The sequence below is a fragment of the Musca domestica genome, unplaced genomic scaffold (assembly GCF_030504385.1).
Source record: "Musca domestica strain aabys unplaced genomic scaffold, Musca_domestica.polishedcontigs.V.1.1 11, whole genome shotgun sequence".
In the NCBI taxonomy this organism is placed as follows: Eukaryota; Metazoa; Arthropoda; class Insecta; order Diptera; family Muscidae; genus Musca; species Musca domestica.
Genome location: NW_026712133.1, coordinates 8,430,249 through 8,437,954, shown reverse-complemented (window position 1 = coordinate 8,437,954; position 7,706 = coordinate 8,430,249).

The following is a 7,706-nucleotide window of genomic DNA, read 5'->3' as shown; positions in this document are numbered from 1 at the left end:
ACTTACTTTTGTTTTTATTTATATTTTTAATTTTAAAAGTGCGCTGTGGGGATGCGGCACGTAATGACTCTACTAGAGAGTTTATGTTGACTTGTATGTAAAAATCGGTGGGCACCAAGAGATTTTTGGTTTTGGAGGAACATTGATTTTGGTTGTGGTCGGATTGCTGACAGGTGTGGAAATGTCAATGTTTGCCAATGCCCCCAAAATGCCAAATTTGTTTTGGTCCTGCGGATTGTAGTTGGTTAATTTCTCAGCCAGATCCGATACATTTATTGATGATATTGCACTTTCTAGGCGCAGTCTCTTGCGTTCATTTTGTTTTGTCTTGTTTTCTTGCATACTAGCGGAGTTTGCAAAAGCCGGAAATTGTTTGGAGGTTGATGCGATCTCTTCCGTGACATCAAACTCCATGTCGGGGGGAAGAGAATCGGGATCCTCCATTGCAAAATTATGCAATTTGGAGGTCTTTTTCTTATGATTCTAACTTTTTTAAATAATTTTTAATAGAAACTTAAAACAGCACGTCTGGTCAAAGACCTAAAATGGTAAAGACTAGACAAAATGCATTTTGAGCAAATGGTTTGTGTCTATACTATCCAGATAACAGCTCATGACAGGACCATGTTAATATAAAAAACCCATTTATAGAAATATAAGACAAACAAAAATTTGAAAAATCCAAAAATTGGGTTTCAAAATTTTACTCCATAGACTTTCCCAGTTAATTGCATATTGCCTAAAGCTGGCCATAGACGAACGATAAATTCGAGCAATTTGTTGGGTTTGTGGTCGCGTTTTTACGTCTGTGGGGTAGTTTGCGAACAAATTGCAAGTTTTTGAAAATTTTCAAAAACTTGCAATTTGTTGGCAAACAAATCATACGTGTGTGGGCTACTGCGCAAATTTTAAGCCATTTTGCCATTTCAGTTGCTCTTCAACCATTGTAACGAAAGGTCATGTAGTGCACACAAAAAATGGCAAGCAAAGACTTTATGATAGAATTTTTTGATGTGTTAAAAAATTAAAATGCCATTTGGCAAACAAAAAGTGAAAAATATAAAGACAAATTAGAAAAACAAAAATCAGGGAAAAAACTCGTAACAAAATGGAAAATTTTTATAATCCCTTGGAGTAAGCATTTCCATATTTTTGAGCGTTGCTACATGGCAGCCACTCTTCACTCCATTTTCTTTTTCTTTTTTTTTAGATTTTTTTCTTTTCTTGATTTTTATTTTCCATGTCGAAACATGTATATATAATTAAAAGCGCAGCTGCATCAGCCACTGTATCGTCGCACATGTTTTTTTAAGTTTCCTATCAACAGAAAAAACCAATTGTTAAATAAAAAATTTTCTGCCACAAAATTCAAACAGAAGCACAAACCGAAGTTCAAACACAAAATGAACATCATCCGCTTCGTAGCATATGCTTACTCTTCAACGTCGGCCGAATTATGATTTGTTCGAGCGTGTGTGGAGAAACGATATGCAATAAATCGCAGCAATAAATTTGCAAATCACACCAACAAATCGTTCGTCTATGGCCAGCTTAAGCGGTTTTAATCGCTTAACATTGCTAACAATAGTTGTGTTCCAGAACCTGCAAATTAGTACTAATTAGCACTAATTCTGCTACAACGCGTTCCCGTACTCCAAAAAGTAGCAAAACTTGCAGCTCTCTCGAGAAAAAAATGGCGCTGAGTGGTGCACATTTCTGCTTGTTTTAGCTACATGAATTTGGCCGAGCAGAAATGTGCATTTTGTAAATTTGACATTTAATTGGCAGGGCTAACAAGGTTGAAAAATGTATTGATACATTTCAATAAAGAAAATGATCAACTTGAAAACTAAAGGAAAAACTAATATTTGTCGTGCAAAAAACAGAAAGAGAAAATATGGAGCAACTGATGTATTCACTTTTGGATGATTCCAGCAGTGAAGAGGACTGGCTGAATGAGGAATCAGATTATTAAATATTATTATAAATTATTAATTTTAACTTATCGTCTTCAATATTCATTTTTTAAATATTGGCGCTCTTTTCAGTAAGGTTTCACCAGTCCGATTTATGCTGTTTACTTTTGGAATTTTGACATTTTATCGCATTTCTGCTAATTTTCCGTTCCCTTATTTTTTGAGCAAACCTAAATGAGAATGACATTTCGAACTGTTCTCTCTTCTGCTAGTTTTACTACTAAAAAAGTACTGGAACACAACTAATGTTGTTACGATATCATAACAACAGAGGTATTTTCACAGGGTTGCCATATCTTGACTCTGTCTTGTCCCATCTTTACACTTCTATGTCTTTGGTCTGGTATGTTGTAGGGTTCACTAGATCCGCGCCAACCAGGCATCATGCATCAGCTACAACAACTAACATTTTACAAGAACAAAATTGTTCTAACAGAAAATGCAGAGCTGGGAATGCTAATTTGAAATGAGGTTACCCTTGTTTCATTGTACTTCCAAACGCATTTATTTGAAAGTTTATATGATATACAAATTGCGAATTCGATCAAATGCACGTCCATCCGTGTTAAAAGTTTACAAGAAAACTTCGGACATTCTCGATTTGGTACATTGTATTATTTCTCTCAAACTCAAGTCGAGTCAGCAGATTGGCCAGATCCGTACACCTCTTCTTGTGCACACCCCATAATTGTTTAAAAGGCAAAAAACTACTATTTTAGTAAAATTTCAAATAAAAAAAAACAAATTTAATTGTTGCTTATTATTTTGAAAACTAAAAAAAATTTGGAATCTGGGGCCAAATCACCGCAGTCATCATCGTAATGTAACTTACGCGAATCACCGCAGTCGTTATCGAATTGTTTTTACTCGAAGTTGCACACGATAGGTAGTATGCTATCGAAAACAAAGTATGTAGTGATTTTTGTGCAACAAGGCAAACAAAAAGAAAAACTTACGCCACTTCAGGCAATGTTATAGGACTAAATTTGTCACGAATATTTTTCCTTATTAATGCCACTTTGTACTCATGCTCTAAATCCGAATACGAGGACAATGAAAAAAGACTAGTATTCATAATATATTTGTACACATGTATTTAAACACAAATCGGCAAATGAGGTAGGAGGAGAGATAGAAAATTGTGCTTATTTTAACCCCAAACCAGAATATAGGGAGGTGCCGTTTGCAAGTATATTTTATTTAAGAATATATTGCGGTATTAAAAATGTTTATTTCTAGTAGTTATAAGCCGTATGGTAAACCCATGGTAGAAGATTACAGGTAGATGCATCAACGCTTGGGAACATTGATATGTCAACATTTTTAAAACATTTTGTCAAAAATAAGTAGATTTGATTAGATTAGATCGGAGGTTGTTATAATCTTCTTTTTTCAAGAATTTTTACAAATTTCAGTAATTTTTCATTCAACATTTTCAATTTCAAAATCTGTTTGACAGTTCATTGTCCCAGCAGCTGTGTCGATGCGACTACCTGTATTCTTCTATCATGGGTAAACCCATGGTACAATGAATTTAAGGTAGGGCAGAACTAACATATGATTTAAACTTTTATTATTTTTCTGGCTTAATATGTCAACTTCATTTGCTTATGTGTGTGTCTTCTTTTCAATAATAAAAAATTGTTCAGAAAACATTTAAATTCGGGTGTTTTCAAAATGCTTATTGCAACGAATGCATCGACAAAATCTACAGTTTTTGTCGCGAAATAAACCATAAGAGATATATAGAACATGATATTGAAAATAAATTTTGACCATTCATTCAGTTATCGCGGTTTTAAATTATTTATTGAAAATCAATGCAACAAGTTGTTTGCTTTTTTATTGTTTTGATAGTAATTCTGACATTACAAACCAAACAGGTAGACCTCTATACTTGCAATTTTTTCAAAGTTGACCTACCTTCTCTTCATTGTACCATGGGTAAACCTAAGTTGGAGGGTACATATAAAAACAGGATTGGTTTCATGCAACTATGGTGGACTCTAAGTCTCTACATTTAACGCAAAAATAACAGCAGTAGCAAGGAACATGTCATTGTCATGTCAAATTGTGGTTTTCATATCAATTGCAAAATGCCTATCCAATTCTAATCAAAATAATAATTTTTAACAAAATTTGAAATTTAAATTAAAGTTCAAAGAAATTTGAATTGACAAGTGTATTTACAAACAAATATGACAAAAGTTTATAACCATATGATTGTCAATTACACATTATTAAATACACCTTGAGTTCCATAATAAAATGGAAATGAGCCATGCAAGCCTCACACGATACAACTGGTTGTACAACTTAGAGAGTACTCAAATTGTGTGTTTCGGTCACAAACGATACAACTTATGCAAGCCACGCTCGAAACACCTGGTTGTACAACTTGGAGAGGTTGTATTCAAGATTGTATCGTTTGTGGCCCGGTTGTACGAAGTTGTGTCTCGGTTGTACAAACAATCAATTTTTTTGATATTTGGTATGTTGTACCAATCGATTGTAATGTTTGTGGGCAAGTCGCAAACAATTCCATTTTGAGTTTATTTTCAAAGAGGCAACACCATTGTTTCGCACATCAAAACAAAACGAAATCCAATCAAATGTGTGACTTCAATGAAAATATAAAAAATTTTCTTAACTCAAAATAAACTGCGAAAAGTTGTACAAAGAGGTTGTATTGCAGAACCTACAAATTAGTACTAATTCTGCTACAATGCGTTCCCGTACTCCAAAAACTAGCTCTCGAGAAAAAAAAATGGCGATGAGTGGTGCCCATTTCTGCTTGTTTTAGCTACATGTATATTTTTTTTTTTTTTTTTTTTGGATTTCGAAACAATGGCCACAAACGATACTATAGTACAACAAAAATGTTAGGTAGACCCATGGTACAATGACTTCAAAGTAGGGCAAATTCGGGTGTTTTCAAAATGCTTATTGCAACGAATGCATCGACAAAATATACAGTTTTTCTCGCGAAATAAACCATAAGAGATATATAGAACATGATTTTGAAAAGAAATTTTGACATTTCATTCAGTTTTCGCGGTTTTAAATTATTTATTCAAAATCAATTCAACAAGTTGTTTGCTTTTTTTATTGTTTTGATAGTAATTCTGACATTACAAGCCAAACAGGTAGACCTTTATACTTGCAATTTTTTCAAAGTTAGCCTACCTTGTCTTCATTGTACCATTTTTTAAACGTACATTGCTGGACACCCATTAAAGATAATCGCCATGGATTTAAAAAAGCAAACTGTTTAGATCATATTTTTGAAAGAAATTCCAGGCATTTAATTCCTTTTTTCTCTACATTGCTGTAGTGTGGTGAAATTTTATATCAAAACAAGTGAATACATTTTGTATGTCAAAACATGGAATTAAACGGAATCCCATGTTAATAATTATTATGATATGTTCTCATTTCACTTTCAATCACGTTATTCGCTCTCAGAATAAGGTACACGAAGTAACCCGTTCATACGGCAGGATTCGTCGTCTCGTAAGTCATAGTAAAATAATTCCTTTTTCAAAAATTTTGTTTGTTGATTTTAATGGGAATTTATACGAAAATACATGAAATTCTCAATAAAATGGATAGAAGGAATTATTGTTTTTCTCCGAAAAAATCCTTATATCATTAATTTTGCAGTTTTCATTAATGTTGTTTAAAATACATGAAATTGTCACTAAAATGAATAGAAGAAATTATTGTTTTTCTCCGAAAGATTCCTTATATCATTAGTTTTGAAATTTTCATTAATGTTTACAACTTTTTGTATGCATGTTGAGATTTTGAACATATTTTTTGTATTTTTCTATTTTTAAATTCTGCTGGAGAGACACTTGTCAAGCAATTTTTCGTCCATACGAACATTTTAAAAATATTGCCTTTTTTGTTGGCAGTTTTCTGTGAAAATCTCAACTCGTGGACAAAATGCGCACCTCGGATGAGAGAGAAAACAAAATGTACCTTCGTTTGAATGTACATACGTCATTCAACATTGTTGTTTTTATTCAAAATTTTCAGTCCTCTCAAAAATTTTAAAATTTTTTCTATTTTTCATCTTAATTCTGAGAACAAGGAACAAAAATATTTGTTTGCTCAGCAAATTTTAGTTGTGTTCCAGAACCTGCAAATTAGTACTAATTAGCACTAATTCTGCTACAACGCGTTCGCGTACTCCAAAAACTAGCAAAACTTGCAGCTCTCTCGAGAAAAAAATGGCGCTGAGTGGTGCACATTTCTGCTTGTTTTAGCTACATGAATTTGGCCGAGCAGAAATGTGCATATTGTAAATTTGACATTTAATTGGCAGGGCTAACAAGGTTGAAAAATGTATTGATACATTTCAATAAAGAAAATGATCAACTTGAAAACTAAAGGAAAAACTAATATTTGTCGTGCAAAAAACAGAAAGAGAAAATATGGAGCAACTGATGTATTCACTTTTGGATGATTCCAGCAGTGAAGAGGACTGGCTGAATGAGGATTAAGATTATTAAATATTATTATAAATTATTAATTTTAACTTATCGTCTTCAATACTCATTTTTTAAATGTTGGCGCTCTTTTCAGTAAGGTTTCACCAGTCCGATTTAGGCTGTTTACTTTTGGAATTTTGACATTTTATCGCATTTCTGCTAATTTTCCGTTCCCTTATTTTTTGAACAAACCTAAATGAGAATGACATTTCGAACTGTTCTCTCTTCTGCTAGTTTTACTACTAAAAAAGTACTGGAACACAACTTTTGTTTGGGGAAATAAGTAGATATTTCTTAACTAATGGTCGTACAAGGAATAGAGAGAGAATCACGTGCCATTTGAACTTAGCATTACAGTTAGCAGCAAACATGGTAGAATAATATAGGTGGGTGCATAGACACAGCTGCTGGGACAATGAACTGTCAAACCAATTTTGGGATTGAAAATGTTGAATGAAAAATGATGACAGCAAACATGGTAGAAAAATACAAATAGATGCATCAACGCTTAGGAACATTGATATGTCAAAAATTTTTAAATGTCTTTTCAAATATAGGTAGATTTTTATTTGTTATCTTATACCACGTCATTCGGAGGTTATTATAATACGCGTTTTTCAACAATTTTTACAAATTTAAATAATTTTTCATTCAACATTTTCAATTCTCATTGTCCCAGCAGCTGTGTCGATGCGTCTATCTATATTCTTCTACAATGGCAGCGAACCCAAGTGGATTTTAGGGTGGAAATACATAAAGCGCATATTTGCCTGGCTTAAGTCATCGGCTGGCTTCTTCGTAGATGAACAAAGAAGTATTAGGTTGACTTAGTTCGATTTTGTCCCTAGGCTCCTTTTTTGATTTCCTAAGAAACCAGTCGATGACTTAAGAAAGCAATATAAGCGCTTTATGTATTTCCACCCTTACTCCATAGCAATACAAATGTCACGTTCTGTGATTATGATTCCATTTTTAGATATACAAAAGGTACATGAACAAAGAATTATTAGGTTGATTTAGTTCGATTTTGTCCCTAGGCTCCTTTGTTGATTTCCTAAGAAGCCAGTCGATGACTTAAGCCAGCAAAATAAGCGCTTTATGTATTTCCACCCTTACTCTATAGCAATACAAATGTCATGTTCTGTGATTTAATTCCATTTTTAGATATACAAAAGGTATATAGTTTTTTGATATAAAATTTCACTGGCGTTTAATGTGAACATATTTTGTCTTA